Source organism: Tachysurus vachellii, chromosome 3 (genome assembly GCF_030014155.1).
Source record: "Tachysurus vachellii isolate PV-2020 chromosome 3, HZAU_Pvac_v1, whole genome shotgun sequence".
Classification (NCBI taxonomy): Eukaryota; Metazoa; Chordata; class Actinopteri; order Siluriformes; family Bagridae; genus Tachysurus; species Tachysurus vachellii.
This window is the reverse complement of record NC_083462.1, coordinates 34897142-34915180: the sequence shown is the minus strand read 5'-3', so window position 1 is coordinate 34915180 and position 18039 is coordinate 34897142. Positions and strand designations below refer to the sequence as shown.

At 36.3% G+C, this 18039-nt stretch overlaps 1 protein-coding gene and 2 non-coding genes across 6 annotated transcripts in view; all 3 read left to right on the top strand.

Moving 5' to 3' along the window:
- The window catches only part of LOC132843539 (NACHT, LRR and PYD domains-containing protein 3-like), a 924649-nt gene that overhangs the window by 710653 nt on the left and 195957 nt on the right, over positions 1 to 18039 (top strand). The gene's annotated exons all lie outside the window — the stretch shown is intronic.
- On the top strand, positions 2670 to 2788 carry LOC132843658 (5S ribosomal RNA). Its single transcript, XR_009648205.1, has one exon. It is a non-coding gene; the product is annotated as a 5S ribosomal RNA (ribosomal RNA).
- Positions 13243 to 13361, top strand: LOC132843657 (5S ribosomal RNA). Its single transcript, XR_009648204.1, has one exon. It is a non-coding gene; the product is annotated as a 5S ribosomal RNA (ribosomal RNA).

The following is an 18039-nucleotide window of genomic DNA, read 5'->3' as shown; positions in this document are numbered from 1 at the left end:
AATGTAAAGACTCAATAAAATTAGCATTATTCATCCCTTCCTTCCCGTATGTTTAAAGAAGCAATGCTAAAATCAGTCATGAATAAAGGTAGAAAACTATTAGCATTATACTATAGAGTTTGGTTTGGGTTATGCACTGTCTTCATCATCACACAGCAGATCTTGTCTTGTTCCGGTTACGAACTTTTCTAAGCGATATATTTCCTGGTGTGTCCACAAAGCTCTGTTTATCAGGGAAATACTGGTCTACTTTAACTCCTTTCATATTCTTTGTCCTTTGGAGAAACTGTTTGATCTCTTTTTTTTTGTTCTTATTCTATTTCAACTAGCCCTTTCTCCCTGGTCTGTGGGCCACTACTACCTGCTGTTGATTTTCTCTTGGATCTGACTTTAGTGAAACCTACATCATCTGTAATCAAATCTGTATTGTCTGTAGCTGCAGACTCATCACTACTTTGGTTGTTGACTGTCTCTGTGCTCTGTTCTTGTCATTTACATCAACTTTTGGGTTTTCTTTTCCTGTCTCCATGTTATCTGCTTCTGGCTCAGTGATTTTTTCTTGTTCTCTTTCTTTATTTTATTTTTGCATTTTTTCTCCTGGTCACTTTAACCTCTTTCTCAGGACAATTCCTATTTACATGTCATTCATGACCAGATGCAAAACTCTTCAAACTTCCAGAGGTCTCAAAAATGACAAATTCCTCTTTATTTTCATTTATTTTAAACATGATGTTCAGGTCTTCATCCCTGCTGTTCAAAATCATGTAATAATGTCTTCTATAGGACACAATATGCCTCAGCTCAGGGTCTTTACAGCCTGCTGGGATCATTTTCCTGGGTGACATAAATTTACCAAATATAGATAACTGTTTGCTCAGTACATCGTTAATTATGTAAGGGGGGACATTAGAGAAGATAACTCTTTTCACAGGGGTACTGAAGGGTACTGAGAGATTTGTCTTTTATAACAACCCATTTTGTGACCATAATCTCAACTTTGTGAAACTAATCCACAAACATAACCACAGCCTTGTTCATGTGGGCAGCTGAAACAATGCTCTTCCCACTGATTAGCCTAGCTACCGCTGAAGTTCACTCCTCTACAGTGCAAGTGACAGTCGGTAGCAGTGTAAATAATAATAATAATTCACTCCATACCAACAGAGTTTGAAGAGCAGGACTGGGAGTATTTGGGGTCTAATGTTGTCTCACTACACAGACTGAAGGGACTAGCTTATCGCTTCTAACACCAAACTGTTAACCAAACTAAACCGGGTGCTGGTTCAGAGCTAGCACTGGTGCTGGTTCAAACCTGGTTCCACTGGCAATCCTTCTAAGAACCGGTTTGCCTTTCCATCAGCTAGAAAGCATCACAGAGCTGAGTCTGACGTCACTGTATACTTGTCACGTTTCCCAGCAACGTTAACGCAGAAGCGGCAAACACAATACCAACAATGGCGGATGTTGCTTTACTGTTAATGCTCATAGCTTTGTGAACCTACATTGGCATCTAAACTCAGCGAATCCAACATGTACGTGCAGCTCCATGTAATTTGTATAAATGGAGGTTGTAATTGAGAAAGTACATAACATTATTTTATCATTAGCACAGAAAAAAGTTAGCCTTAGCATGTATCTACCTAATATCATGTGTGCTGATAATTGATCATATTGCGGTCAAGTAAAATGTATTAAACATTAGTACACTTAAGATACATTATCACATGCGCTAACAGTAACCCCACCCCCAGCCCCACCCCCAGCCCCTGATGCAAGCGGTTCTTAAGTCTAGACCAGCAATGTTTTGGTGCTACTTAAGAACCACTTTTCCTGGTGCAGAGCAGGTGCTTTGGGTGTCGAAAAAGAATGAACTGGTTCTAAATTAGGCTCTGGCTCCGAACCAGCACGCAAACTGCCTCGGTGGAAAAGGGGCATATGTAAAAGACTGACTACCATACAGACAGATGGTATGTGGAAGGTCAGTGTGGATATTTCTGTTGGAAATAACATGATCAACATAATAAAAATGAATTTTAAGGTTTGAAGGTTAGAATGAGTATAAATAAGGATATTAGAATATAAGCATAGATATTAGTATAAGAAAACTCATTGCAACCATGGAGAGCAGACAGGAGACAGCTTTAGAGGACTGGTTACCAGTAGGTCTGACCACAGGTCACTTAGATCCAATTTACACAAAAGGTCTAGCGTGGTTGTGGCAATTAGAGTGAAATGAGATGAGATGTGATGAAAAGGTTTTTGTAATAAATCATTATAATTAAACATCAATTATTACTTGTAGTAGGGGGGCACGGTGGCTTAGTGGTTAGCACGTTTGCCTCACACCTCCAGGGTTGGGGGTTAGATTCCCACCTCTGCCTTGTGTGTGTGGAGTTTGCATGTTCTCCCCGTGCCTCGGGGGTTTCCTCTGGGTACTGTGGTTTCCTCCCCCGGTCCAAAGACATGCATGGTAGGTTGATTGGTCTATCCTGCCTTGATGCCTGAGATAGACACAGGCTCCCCGTGACCCGAGGTAGTTCGGATAAGCGGTAGAAAATGAATGAACAAAAATCTTAATATTCATATCCTGTAGCTAATGTTTTGAAAGAAAAAACAAAAAAGAAAAAAACAAACAATTTATAAATAGGTTTCATTCCAACTTTCCTCTCGCTTATGGCCACTCCACTCTGAGAACGCCCGATCTCGTCTGATCTCGGAAGCTAAGCAGAGTTGGGCCTGGTTAGTACTTGGATAGGCGACTGCCTGGGAATACCAGGTGCTGTAAGATTTTGACATAGGCATTCATTTACTTTACTATTTGAATTCTCTAACAACAACATCTTAATATTCAGACCCTTTCGCTAATGTTTCTATAGAAAACAACAAAAAAAAAAGAAAAGAAAAAAACACACAATTTATAAATGGGTTCCATTCCAACTTTCCTCTTGCTTACGGCCATTCCACTCTGAGAACGCCCTCTAGTGTTCACAGGAAGTGAGTTGGCAGCAGTTGGGAGAGGAAGGCTCTCCCACACCCTTTGTTCTGTTTGTTTGGTTTGTTTTGTAGTTTTGCTTTTTTGTGAAGTTTTTTTTTTTTTTTTGTGTCTTTTTTTAACCACCTAACACCAGCTTTTGCTGGCTGGAGAGTGGCTACCATTTTTTATTTTATATTTTCAAAAATGGATGGATTAACGGCAAATGACAATGGACTAGCAGGAGGAACACACACAGCAAACGATACTGGATTGGTAGGAGGAACACGCACGGCAAACGACACTGGATTGGCAGGAGGAACACGCACGGCAAACGATACTGGATTGGCAGGAGGAACACGCACGGCAAACGACACTGGATTGGTAGGAGGAACACGCACGGCAAACGACACTGGATTGGCAGGCGGAACACGCACGGAAAACGACACTGGATTGGTAGGAGGAAAACGCATGGCAAACGACAATGGACTGGATAATAGACGACGAGCTAGAGATGAAAAAGAACAAGAAGTAAGAGACAAGTTTGTTGAACGAAAATATTTAAAGGAAGCTACGGTGATTGTGAATGTGGAAAATGTGACTGAGAGCGGTAGACATTATTAAGGCTGTAACAGAACAATGTGGACATGGAAAAATTTTAGCGCTAAGACCGAGACAAGGGAAGAAATATGAACTCTCTATGGAAAAGGAACCCAGTCAGCAAATTTCCTTTGGCCCAGATTTAGGTGCCTTAAATCCACCAAGCATGAGCCAAATGTAATTTATATGGCCCAGATTTGGCACACCTATTCTTTGCCAAAACTGAACCAAAGCAGTGCCATAAGTCCAGCAAGCATGAGCCAAATGTAATTTTATGTGGCCTAAATATGGCACACCTCTTCTTTGAAAGAACTGAACCAAAGGAGTGCCATAACTCCACCAAACATGAGACAAATAATACAATTTAATGTGGCCCATATGTGAGCCTTATATGCAATTTTAGTATGGTTGAGTTCTGTTAAAATCTAACGGCCCATATGTGCCCCACATGCAGCTGACAGTATGTAAAAGTCTTATTAACTTAAAGGTAAATGAAACACTCAACAACAAATGTACTCAAAACAATTTACTTCAAAACAAGTGTTTAAATAATTACAGCTTTAAGAGTAAACATAAGAATACATTTAAGAATGTATTCAACTCAGAGTAATAAATATCACAGAAAAAAATACAAAAAGGAGTCTCAAAAAAAATTGAGTTTTGATGTGCAGGGACGTTTTGATGTGGTTTTAATGTGCCTAATGAGGGTCAGCAGTGTTTTGTTGGGCCTCGTGTTTAAAAAAAAAAAAATTTGCAGTATATTTTCGAAAGGAATTGCAAATTGTATTTTTCGATATGTGGGCCGTAATAATACCATAATTTCTTATGACAAATTATTTAGATTTTGTTTTTAGAATATATTTTTAGAATACTTTTTCACCAACTGGTTAAAATTCACAACACTGGATATATTCTGCTTTAAAAAAAGACATGCATGACTTTCAGTGCATGAGACAGATTCCAAGGGACCGTCTGCAAAGTGCAAATCCCGAAAAGCAAATACTAAAACAGTCAATAACGTCACTGTAATACACTGCTGTCACCAGCTCACACATCACTGATGTCCTGATAGTTATACTACAACACTTATTTGGTGGAAATGTGTTTTACTTTTGGGGGAAATATTTTCATATAAAAAAAAACATAAAAATTATGCAAAAAGACATTTCTCCCAAGTTGACTGTTTTTAGTATTCGCTTTTCGGGTTTTGCACTTTGCAGATGGTCCCTTGGTTCGCACATAGAGACTTGTGTATTTTGTCCACCGCGGAGGAAAGCTGATTTTGAGGAAAATTGGGTTGTAGCTGCCTCTCTACATTACTATAATAGAAAAGAGGTGTTATTTGTGTAGTAACAGCGTTTAGCTCAGGTGTTATTGACTCGAGAAACTCGAATCTGTGAATATGCGGCCAACTTTACTTTGATTTATAGCCAAAAACATCGGAATTTAAAACGGCAAACCAGCGGTCCCCTAGCATACATTAAACTGTATTGTTAAACTGAGGAAAATATTAGCTAATTTGACCCCTTCCTCAATTAAACTAATAACTAAACGCTTAATAACATGCAATATTGACACATAATGTTGCGTATTTCAATTATATGACTTTAAAGTGCCAATCACTTACCTGAACGTAGCCTACACAGTCGTGAGGAAAGCAGAAATGCCGCCCTCTGCCCGTGTCTCAGTCAAATTCGCGCCGTAGTCTCACTCCACCAATAGGAGGGAAGATGCATAGCAACCTGAGGTGTGGAACGGTGGATGTCTGCCGCTCTTGATTTCAGGATTCCTGTGTTTTTCCACATATAAGCCAAATGTTTACCACAAGTCGGTGTTTCTCACTGTGTGCCATAGCTCAACCACATATGGTTCTCATGTGTTCATTGTTATCTGGGCCGTACACCTCAAAATGAGTTGTGAACCAAGAGAGCATTTCCCGCCGATTTTAAAGTTATGGCAAAACAAATATGGCCACAATTTGGCCCATATCTGTATAGCCATGCCACATCTAGGCCATATGTGCCAGATAATACCCACATGTGGCCCAAACGTAATTGCTATCTGGGAAGAAATGTGCGATGAACTTATGGGTGGACTGTTAATAAAAGGAACGGATTGTGAAGTAAAAAACTGTAGAATAGAGACTTTGTTGTTTCTTTCATGCATTTGCCTGTTTACCTGGAAGATAAAGATGTTTTGGATAAATTGGAAGGTTGGGGGGTTTGCCCCATCTCAAATATTAAAAGGAGGCTGTATCCGGGCACTAATGTAGAGGATGGGACGAGGTTTGTGCAAGTAAGGTTCCCAAGAGAGGTAGTTTCCCTGCCATACAGCACAAAGCTGGAAACGGCTGAAGGGCCACAATATTTCCGGGTGATGTACAGCCACCAGGTGAAGACTTGTCGGCTGTGCATGAGCCCGGATCACCTGATGAAGGATTGCCCTGATTTTAAGTGCTATAAGTGTGAGGAAAGGGGACACTTTGCACGGAACTGTGATACAGTTAAGTGCCCGGAGTGCCAAAAGTTTTTAAATAAATGTGAGTGTTGGATGGAAGAGGAGGAAAGAGATGCGGTGGAACAGGTGAACGGACAAATACATGAAAGAAACAACGAGGAGGATAGACAAACGGATGATGGACAAGAGGAAGAAAGATTACAACAAAAAGAAACAGAAGGAGCAACCAGTAACATAGAGGAAGGAGAAAGAGAAAAAGATGATATGAATAATAATGAACAAGCAATGGAACAAGACACTCAATCGACAGAATTGGAGATATCGGACAGTTTTTATACTTTTCTGGAGGGCGGGGAGAGATTTGGACAAGGACGTATGGAGGGGAGAGGACAAATAAGAAGAATAGCGTTGAAGGTAAAACCTAATTTGGAAGGTGCAAGAAAAAAGATCATGGGAAAGATTAGCAGATATGATGTGTTAAGGGGTTTGGAGGGAGAATACAGTGAATAATGTTTTTTAAGTATTTATTTATCTTTATTTTAATGGCTTTAAGTTGTGTTACATTTAATGCAAGGGGACTGATGGATACTGGAAAATTTGAAAAAGAAAAATGTAAAAGGGAACACATTATTGCACTACAAGAAACGAACTGGAAAGAAAATGTGATGACTGATTTTAAAAAGAGATGGGATGGAGGTATTTTATATAATAATGGAGATGGGAGGTTGGGGAGAGGTGTGGCTTTTTTAATGAAGGGTGATGTTTTTAAATTGAGTAAAATTGTATATAAGGACAAGATGGGAAAATGTATGGTAGTAGAGACTAAATATGAAGGAAGAGATTTGATTTTAGTAAATGTACATGCACCAGTGGAGGAGAAGGAAAAGAAAGAGTTTTTTAATGTTTTAAGAAATATTGTAAAGAAGTATAAAGAAATAATAATGATGGGGGATTTTAACACGGTTTTTAGTAAACAAGATATGGCCAAAGGAATGGTTTTTAAAACTGATACAGGAAGAAAAGAATTAAAGGCACTAATGAGGAAAATAATATAATAGATGTGTGGAGGGAAAGAAATGAAAAGAAAAAATAATTTTCAAGGAGACAAATAGTGGGGCAGTTTGTGTGCCAAACCAGAATCGACTTTGTTTTATGTATGAGAAATGTGGAGAATTTTATAGAAAAGATTAAATATGAGGAAACAGTTTATAGTGATCATAAGTTTTAATTTTTTAAGTTGGACTGGATCAAATGCAAAGAGGACCAGGAGTATGGATTTTAAATACACAGATTTTAAAGAATGAAGATTATGTTACAAAGGTTAAAGAAATTATAGAAACAGAAAAGGAAAATGGAATGTATGAAGAGGATAAGAGAATATGGTGGGAGAATGTAAAGTTTTTAATCAAGAAGTTCTCTATCAAATATTGTAGTTTAATACAGAAATGCAAAAGATACAAAAAAAAAGAGAAACGAAGGAAAGTTTGTTAAAGGAATTAAATAAAGAAAATAAGGTCATACAAAAGATAAAGGAAATAGAGGGGAAACTGAAAGAAATGGATGAAAAAGAATATGAGGGGGCGAGGATAAGAAGCAAAGCAAAATATGTAGTGGTGGGAGAAAAATGTACAAAGTTCTTTTTTGATCTGGAAAAAAGAGAGGGAAAGCTGAAATGATAAAAGAAATAAGATGGAAAAATGGGGAAATTATAGAAGGAAATAAAAAGATTTTAGAAGAAATAAAAGATTTTTATGAGGATCTGTTTAGTGCAAGGGGTGTGGAAGAGGAGGAAAAAAAGAAACTGTTGAATCAGATAAAAGCAAAGGTAAGTGAAGAAGATAGAAAAGAATGTGACCAGGAAATCAAAGAAGAAGAGATTGAAAGAGCAATAAATCAACTGAACAAAAGGAAAAGTCCAGGAATAGATGGTCTGGGAACTGAATTTTATGTATGTTTTAAAGAAGTTTTAACAAAGATTGTAAATGAGGTTTTTAAATACATTTTTGAAAAGAGAGAAATTAATGAAAGAACAAGGATGGGGTTGATGGAACTGATATATAAAAGGAAAGGAGAAAAAGCAGATTTAAAAAACTACCGACTGATCATGATGTTAGGTCGCTTACGGCCATTCCACTCTGAGAATGCTACTTTACCATTTTTTGAGCTTTCTTAACAAAGGGACTAAGAAAACAAAGCAACCATGGAGAAGAAGGGAGCAGGAAAACAAAGGAAGGACAACAAAGATGAGAAGATTTATGGCAAAGAAAACACAATTATATTGGAAACAGAGAAAACTAAAGAGCATAAAACAAGGGATGTTTTGAAAGCTGTTATTGAGTCAGTTGGACCAAAGTACTAGCCTTAAGGCCAAGACCAGCATGGGAATATGAACCAACAATGGTGGATATCAAAGCAACAAAAGAAATATTACAAGGACTAACAATCAATGGTGTGTTCTGTGAAGCAAGGCCTCTGGAAAACAACAATATAGGGGTTTCTTTTCTATACTTGCCAGCTTACATAGATGATGAAGCAATTCTTGAAAAATTAAGAATATGGGGTGTCATGTCATTGCAACCTATAAGGAGAAGATATTACCCAGCAACAGATATAACAGATGGAACAAGGTATGTTAAAGTGCTATTTATAAAAGATGTTGTTTCCTTACCATACAGCACCAAATTTGAAACAGCAGAGGGCATGCATTACATCCGAATGATACACAATAGGCAGTTGAAGACTTGCAGAATGTGTATGAGCAACATCACACATCATGAGGGATTGCCCGAACTTCATATGCAGAGAGTGCTGTGAGCAAGGGCACTACGCAAGAGACTGCACTGCAGCTAAATGCCCTGAATGCAAGAGGGCACTCATCAGCTGTGAAGAAAGTGAAAAGGAAGAGGAACCAACAGTGCTGAAAAGGCAAGAACCAACAATGACTGATCAACAAGACAATAATGAGGAAACAATTAAAGACAATAATCAATCTCCAGAGGAACCACAGGCAATAGAATAGTCAATGGAACAAAATAATGTAACTAAGGACGGCATGTGGAACAAGGACAATGAAAAGGAGAGTGGATCAGTGGAGGTTGAGGACACAAAGGCTGAAGAGGAAAGGAGAGAAGCAAATGAAAGAACACAGGAAAATGGACAAAGCATGGAAACAGAGCAAAACGACGGCAGTGGTTCTGACATCGGAGAAGAGGAGATGATGAGAGACACAAGTAAAGAGGTACATTTTGTAAGACTGGAGAACAGAAGGAAATAACAATAACTAGCATAGGAAAGTAATAAAAAGACAGAAAGAAAGAAGGGATATAGCTAAAGGAATAAAAATGGGACGCAGGACTGGGAGATTTTAAGTGTTAGAAGAAGTAGTATTGGAGTAAGATGTACTATATAATGAAAAAAATTTATGTTTGTGTGAATTCTTCATCTGTAGTTTGCTGTTAACAACGACAATGCGCATAGTGTCTATAAATGCAAGAGAACTAAATAACATGCAAAAACTATTAATGTTAATAATAAATGCTCCAGAAGCAGAAGTACTATGTATTCAGGAAACGTACTGGGATGAAGAATGTGTTATATACCCCTACATTTCATGGGATGGAAGTATATTTTATAACAATGGGAAAAAAAAACAGGGAAGAGGGGTAGCCATTTTAATTAAAAGAAATACATGTGAAAAACAAAGAATGATATACAATGATGAGAGAGAGATATATGTATAACAGTAGAATTATAGAAAGAGGAAAATAAAGTTACTCTATGTAATATACATGCTCCAAATGAGGAAAAAGAAAAAGTGGACTTTTATAGAACAATAATGACAAAAATGAAATAATGGGAAAATGTTCTTTAAGAGATTTTAACATTGCTCAAACAAAACTAGATATTGGTATCAATATGGTATTTAAACCAGACAAAGGGAGAGAAGACTTGGAAAAATTAAAAGAGCACTTTAAACTCATAGATATATGGAGGGAAAGAAATGAAACAAAAAGGGAATTTTCTAGAAGACAAATAGTTCAGGGTCTTTTTAAACAAAGCAGAATAGACCTAATTCTCTAGAAAGAAACATAAGAAGTGTGTTTTACAAAGACGCAGGATTTAGTGATCATAATTACTTATTTCTAAACTTAGATTATAATGATGTAGAGAGAGGACCAGGCATATGGGCTCTCAATGCAAGCATTTTAAATGACATAGTATTTTGTGAGAGAGTAAAAGATATAATCAAATGGAATATGAAAAATGAAATGTTTGTGGACGATAAAAGGATAGGGAGGGATAATGTAAATTATGACATCAAAAAACTTGCACTAGAACACAGTACACTTATACAAAATATGAAAAAACAGAAAGAAAAATAAGTAAGGACAGAATTAGAGAAAGAACTTAAGGAAATGGAAGAAAATGGGAATGGGGATATTATGGGAATAATCGCATTAGAAGACAAATTAAAACAAATATAAGAGGAAAAATGCAGGGGATTAATACTCAGAAGCAAAGTGAGGTATGTGTTAGAGGGGGAAAGAAGTACAGAATTCTTTTTTAATCTTGGGAAAAGCAGACAAAAAGCAGATGTAATTATAGAGGTGCTAAATAAAAAAAGGCAGAGAAGGGAGAGGAAAAGAAAGGGTGTTAAAAATAGTGAAAGATTTTTATGAGGATATGTTCACAAGCCAAGAAATTAACCGTGAAGATGAAGATTTCCTATTGAGCCACATTAAAAAAAGTAACAGAAGATTATAAAGAAATGTGTGATGAAGACATAAGCGAAGAAGAAATAAATGAAGCCATGTCAACTGAATACAGGGAAAAGTCCAGGACAGATGGACTAACTAATGAATTTTATAAGAAATTTAATCATTTGTTAGTACCAATCTTAAAACTAATTTATGATAATATTTTTAATGAGAAAGAACTAAGTGAAACAATGAAAATTGGAATGATAAAATTAATATATATAAAAAAGGAAAGACAGCAGATCTTAAGAATTTTAGACCGATCACAATGCTGAACCCAGATATAAAGATATAAACAGTGTTAAAAGGGCAGTGGTGTTACTAAATACATACTGTAGAGGATCAGGAGCAAAGGTCAATTTCACATTATTTGCATGACAATCGGAGAAGCGGACCCCTTTACAGAAGAAATGACTTAAAAAGGAGGAAGAAATAAAAATCCTAGGGATACAATTTGGACAAGACATTAAAAGATCAAATGAAATAACTTGGGTGAGCTCAATAGGGGGAATAGAGAAAAAACAAGTTCTGGGAGAATCGGAATCTAACACTTAAAGTTAAAGTCTTAGTATTAAATGCGCTAATGTTGTCAAAAATGTGGTCTTGAGTGTAACACCATTGCCCTTGGTATTATACAAAAGAATAAAACAAATTATTTTGAAATTTTTATGGGGTAACGGAAGAGCAAAAATAGCATATGATATATTAATAGGAAGGAGGGAAGAAGGAGGACTAGGTCTTTTAGATCCTTTAATAAGGATGAAAAGCTTAAGAATTAAAATGGTGAAGAGGTTCCTAGATAAAGAAAACACAGCAATGTGGAAGAAAGTGATGAAGTTTTACTTGAAGACGATTGGGGATTTTAGTATGGGAGAAAACATTCTGTGGATGAAAACCAAAAGCCATATGACTGATGTAATACCTTGCTTTTATAGAGAAGTTTTAATGCATGGGGAGAGTACCAGAGCAATGTCAAAATAAAGCCCATAGGGAAAAAAGCAACTTTTAGACCAACCACTGTTTTTAAATCAGAACAAAGTAAACAATAACAACACAATCTATTATAAGAAGTGGTAGGATGGAGGAATAAGGCAGGTGAAAGACATTTTATATGAAGTGAAAGAAGGTTTTCTACCAGTACAAGTGGTAGTGGATGCACTGAATGAAATCGGGGAATTTGTTAAAAAAGACACAGTGAAAAAACAATATGAACAAGTAAAGAAAGCTATACCGCAGGACTCGTTTAGAAGAATAGATGATAGGGAAAAGGAAGGGGAAGAAATGGAATACCCAAAGGTCTTTTTTAAGAAAGGGAATGGGGAAATTGTTTGTTTTAAACATGGGAAACTTAGAGACTTTTATGATTTTTTTTTAGAGATATTGCTTTCGTAAAACCAGTCGCTAACGTATACTGGAAACACAGATATGAAGGCTTAAATGAAAGGGACATACAGTATGGAAAAATGTACAAATAAAGTACATAGAACCGGGTTTGGAAAATTTTAATTACATGCAAAGACACAACTGTCTTCTAACAGAAATGAGACTATGTAAAATTGGTATTAAAGACAATGCAATATGTAGTGTGTGCAATACAACAGATGAAGGATTGATGCATCTATTCTTTTATTGTGATGAATTAGCAGACTTAGGCAAAAATGGCAATATATATAGGCAAAATAGGACAAATAGTAAAAGAATTACTGAAGGAGGACTGGGATGTAGTAAAGACAGAGAAAGACTGGGTAATATTGTTTTTATTTGGAACATGCACTAAGAGATGTAATGTGTATTTTTTATATCTTTTAATAACAGTTGCAAAACACACAATTTGGATGAGGAGGAATGTGACTATGTATAAAAATGTGAAAGTGAATGTGTGGAAAATGTTTTTGTCAAAAATGAAACAAACAGTAAATATATTATACCAGTATTTTTTAACGAAAGAAAGAATTGATGTATTTAAGAAGATGGTTGTGAAAAAGAATCCATTCATAAAGTGTACAGATGACGGTGTTGAATTGACTATGTAACTTTTATTTATTTATTTATTTATTTATTTATTTATTGGTTTTAATTTTGTATAAAAGAGTGTTTTTTCTGACAAAATGTACATGTAGAATAAGTGTGTCATAAATGTAAATATGTATGTTAATGATTAATAAAAAAAAAAAAAAAAAAAAGAATGCCTGATCTCGAAAAAAAAACAAAAAAAAAAACGCCCGATCTTGTCTGATCTCAAAAGCTAAGCAGAGTCGGGCCTAGTTAGTACTAGCGACTGCCTGGGAATATCAGGTGCTGTAAGCTTTTGACATGGGCATTCATTTACTTTACTAGTGGAATGCTCTAACAACAACATCTTAATATTCAGACCCTTTCGCTAATGTTTTGATAGAAAAAAAAATCAAACAAAAAAACAAACAATTTATAAATAGGTTCCATTCCAATTTTCCTCTCGCTTACGGCCATTCCACTCTGAGAACGCCCGATCTCGTCTGATCTCGGAAGCAACGCAGAGTTGGGCCTGGTTAGTACTTGGATAGGCGACTGCCTGGGAATACCAGGTGCTGTAAGCTTTTGACATACTGTAAATGTTTGAGTTGCAACATTTTCTTCACTCTATAAACTGAGTAGAGCCGGTCACTAACATCGCAGTCTTACTGGCAAACAGTGGATGGTTTTCGTACCTTGCAGCTTATGCTAACAACACTTAGCTACACGAGCTAGCTACACGAGCTCACGCATCACGCTGAACATGGATTGTGAGTCACATTTGGTGAGCTGGAGTTTTGCGGGCTAAAGGATACTACGAGACATCCCTTCGGCCGTGAGGACGGACATTTTGTGAAGCAGAGGATCAGACAATAGTGAGTGAGAAGCTAAATAATAGTTATTGAACTCTTCAACTTGGCCCCAACAACAAGCGCTTTAACTATTAAGTTTGTTGTTTTATTGATATCCAAAAGCATTGTTTTACACGTCCTTTTATTTCATTTGAAGGCCTTACTATTGATGTTTGATGTTCAGGTGTTATATTTCTGGAGATTTGCCTTGAAGCTGCTGTCTAACTACTGCAGGGAATAATTAATAAATTCTTATTTTGTTTCTATGCTGTTGTAACTGGGTGTAGTGGCAACTCATTCACACACACACGCACACCCACACATACACACACGTGCATACACATACATACACATACACACATACACACATGCACACATACACATACACACACCAAGTTTAGGACATTGTACTGTTACTGTATTTTCATGATCTGGTGATATACATTACACACTACTCAATACCAGTAAGTGTAGTATTCAGGAGTGGAGGCACCGCGCTACTGGATATTAATGGAGTTTCTTCATTAGCCACCTCAAATACTAGTTACGGGTTGTATTGTAATTCTACTTAAGTACAGGGAGATCAGCCAGTTCACCATTCCACCGCTGAGAATCCAGGATCCTGCTGCGCCATTGCTATACATATTGTAGTTTAACCCTAAATAACTAGCTAGTCAAGTGGTATTAGCTATGGGCCGTTGTTGTCTATGTTTCAGGTGATGATCATGGGTGAAAAAGGGGTTACAACAGTCTTGCTGTCACTGAGAGGTATTTGGCCAAATGGATATGGAAAAGTTGGTTTATGTCAGAGCAGTAGTGGTACTTGTGGATACTTTGATATACAGTTGAACAGTACAATTTCATTTTTAAACTTTAAATATGATGGTTGCTATGAACGATGATGAGGATGATGTTATATGTATCTGCTTTATCAAAGTTATTTTCCTCTATCATACAGATAAAGTTGAAGCAAATCTCTATTACCACATTTAATGTTATGAAAAGAACTGTCATGACCGAAATATATATTTATATATGAATTGAAAGTAATACAAAAAATTGAGACCAGAAACCCATCATGAGTTAAAAAACTGGCTATGCTCAGTTGTAAGGAATGTTTTGGAATGATTAAGTAATTTCACATTATGTGTCATTTTGTGTTAAAATTAATCAGTGATAACACAAGTAACACAAAATGTGGTGTTCCAATAATAACACAGATGCATTTAGAATGTTGTTTTTAGTATATCTGTTTTCAGAGTGTAGTTATTACTCTACAGTATGCTGTAGCATTCATTAATAAAGTTTTAAATAATATATACTGTATACTACAATTTACTATGGCATGGGTATTTACTATAAATTACTTTAGTACTTTTTATGATGGGCAGAATATTTATGACCGGACACACCCGATCCATAGACATTCACGGTATAGTTTGCATACTGCTCAGGCCTGTCTTTGTGCTTAGAAACCTGGACAAGAAGGAAAATGAAACAATATATAGGCTTCATATACTGGATTTGGCACACATAGCTGAAGCATTTACTTTCTCACAGTGACAGGTTTTGGAAGGAGGGAAATGGTACTCTAATGGATAAACTAAATAGGCCTCTTTGCCATTTTTAGTAGAGCTCAAAAGAAAACATTTAAACAGAAATAAATAGGCTATAGAAGATGCAAGAGAGCATACATTATGTATAATGTAGCAAACATTATGTATAATGCTAATCTAGGTTTTGGCAACCAATAGGCCTAATAGTCATCTACTACAAGTAGCCTACAATCGGAGATGACTACCCATCAGACTATGGTCTTATTTATTAATGGTATGTTTTTAATTATCATAGCAGCATTAACCTAAATAGATAGCCTATGGATATAAGCCCAAACAGAAATGCACAGTTTGTGTGTGTGGACCACTGACCAGGTATTCCTCAAGGTGTGGGGTCTGTTTACACAGCCAGAAACAAACAAACAAACAAAAAGCTTTATTTTATCTAATCCTATTGAGCCTTCAAAGTGCTCTCTGAAACTTCACCTGAGATGGCTTGTGTACGATGAAATGAGAACATGAAAAGTTTGTTGTAGAGCTAAGCCAAATACATCGTCAAAGGATACAAGGACCTGGATACAAAGGTCTTGACCTGGAGAATAACATATGTCAGTATGAAGAATCTACATGGCTCCTGCTTTGAAATACTGACCTTTGAAACATCACCGTGGTGCATTTTTGAAGGCTTATAATTAAGCAACAAAAGGGGCTACAGACGTGACCAACTGTTAATGAGAGCTCTTGACCTCAGTTATCATGTCAATATAGTCAACAACTTGGGACACTGTCAAATATAGTTAAAATTAATTTAAACCTATTTAACAATTAAATATTTAAAATCTGATTGCATAAATGTGTTTACAATCCTCCAAACTCCTCACTGTACTCTCAACTCACTATTTACAACCTCCAATTATAAGAAAAACACAAATGTTTTAAAAAAACTACAATTCCCTACAGGTGCACAATGCAGCTTGACACAAATCAGCTCTAAAATTGTAGTTTTTCTGGTTTGCAATGTAGGGCTGTAAAACATATCTACTGAATATTTCAACATCTAGTTCAGTCAAACTATTAATTATACTGCATCTAGATGATCTACGTTAAGCAAATGTAAATAAGTTGTTTAAGATATTTTAGCCGAAACAGTGTTTTTGGCTAGATGGGATACAGCTATGCGATTTAGGGTTAGGTTTGGGGTAGAATTAGGACGGAAACAGCTGTTCTGGATAAATGGTTTCAGTGAAAGCAAGGTCAATAGCAACAACCATAGCAATTAACTATATAAAACTAAATGTAATATAAATTCACTTAACAAAGAATGTAAAAATAAAATAAAAGCAGCCAATGGGAAGAGAAAAAGTATTAATCCACATAAACTTAGATCAGGAGCATTTCAAGTCAATAATGGTTATGTAAGAACCTACTGTATGTGACAGACTGTCTTGTGGATGAGGACTGTAAAATCATTGTATTAAGTTAATCACTTTTCATTGACCTCTGAATTGTGCTGTGACAATGGCTGAAAACATGACTAACTCATTGTGGAAAACATTTTATTTTTTACAAACTTATACAGTATTTGTTTCAAAGGATTCAACTGGAAATTAAAAAAAAATCTGCAGTGCTAGTTATCATATTCATCCTCATTGTCATCATTATCACTATCATTGTATACCAGTGGATGTATGCTTGGCATGGGGAGAGCCTGACACAAGTGGGGGTTGTCTTCAGGAACAATGTCTGGTACATGTGGGTGAAACATCAAAATGGCTTGATGTCGTTTTCTTTCCAGCTGTTGGAGACATTGAATGAAAGCAGCTTGCCTGTTGAATATTGATATCATTACTATCGTTACTTTATGTACAGTATAGCTTAAATGTGTTACTAAGTGATTGGAATGTATTGTTAACATTGTTGTATATTTATTTAATTAGTGTTGTTTGTATGTGTATGTGCATTAGTGTTGTTGTCAGATGCAGCAGCTCAGAATTGCTGTTTGACTATTGCATGATCACTGCATGATTACTGTGTGATTCTGCCAGACATCCACCAGGAGTGCTACAATGATCTTGTTCCCCCGCTCTGACGTAGTTAATGAGTAGCTGCCTTATTCACGCCCCCTACGCGCGTCTGTTGCAATGACACGTTGATCCACCAGGTGGCGCCGTGATCAGTGTAACAGCTGCTGGCATTAACCAATGAAACGTCTCTAAATTTAAATTAAAACCATTTTGACCATTTTTAATGTCAGTAAATAATAAAACCTGTTTTTTTCCAGGTCAAATTGACTTGAATGCTTATAAATCAAAAATTCTACAATGATCAGCATTCTGTGTGATCAGCTTATATTTGTAAACATTTTACACTTATGTCTATTTTGCCTACCAGATGCCATCTGATCACCCAAAAACGGGCTACACACACACACACCACTCAAAAACATGGCATAATTTATTGTGAATAAAACTTCCTTTACACCTCTTATGCTTTTTATTATATTTGATTTATAAACAAGAAACCTCATGAAATTATGCCATATTTTTGAGTAAAATTATTAAATATTATTTTGGATAACCACTGGTTGGTGTATGTCAAACATCCCCAGGTCAAAGCTGACTGAAGCAACTAAATTCATAAATAAGAGAGAAAACAGGATTTGAATATGAAAACGTGTGTGTGTGTGTGTGTGTAGCATCATTTCGTTAGATCATATTTTGCCCTCTGCTAGGCAAAGGCATATCAAAAGTATGAAATATTTACAAATGTGTAGCTTTTTTTTCTGGAGGCCTAATGAAATGCAATGCCCTGTGTGTGTGTGTGTGTGTGTGTGTGTGTGTGTGTGTGTGTGTGAG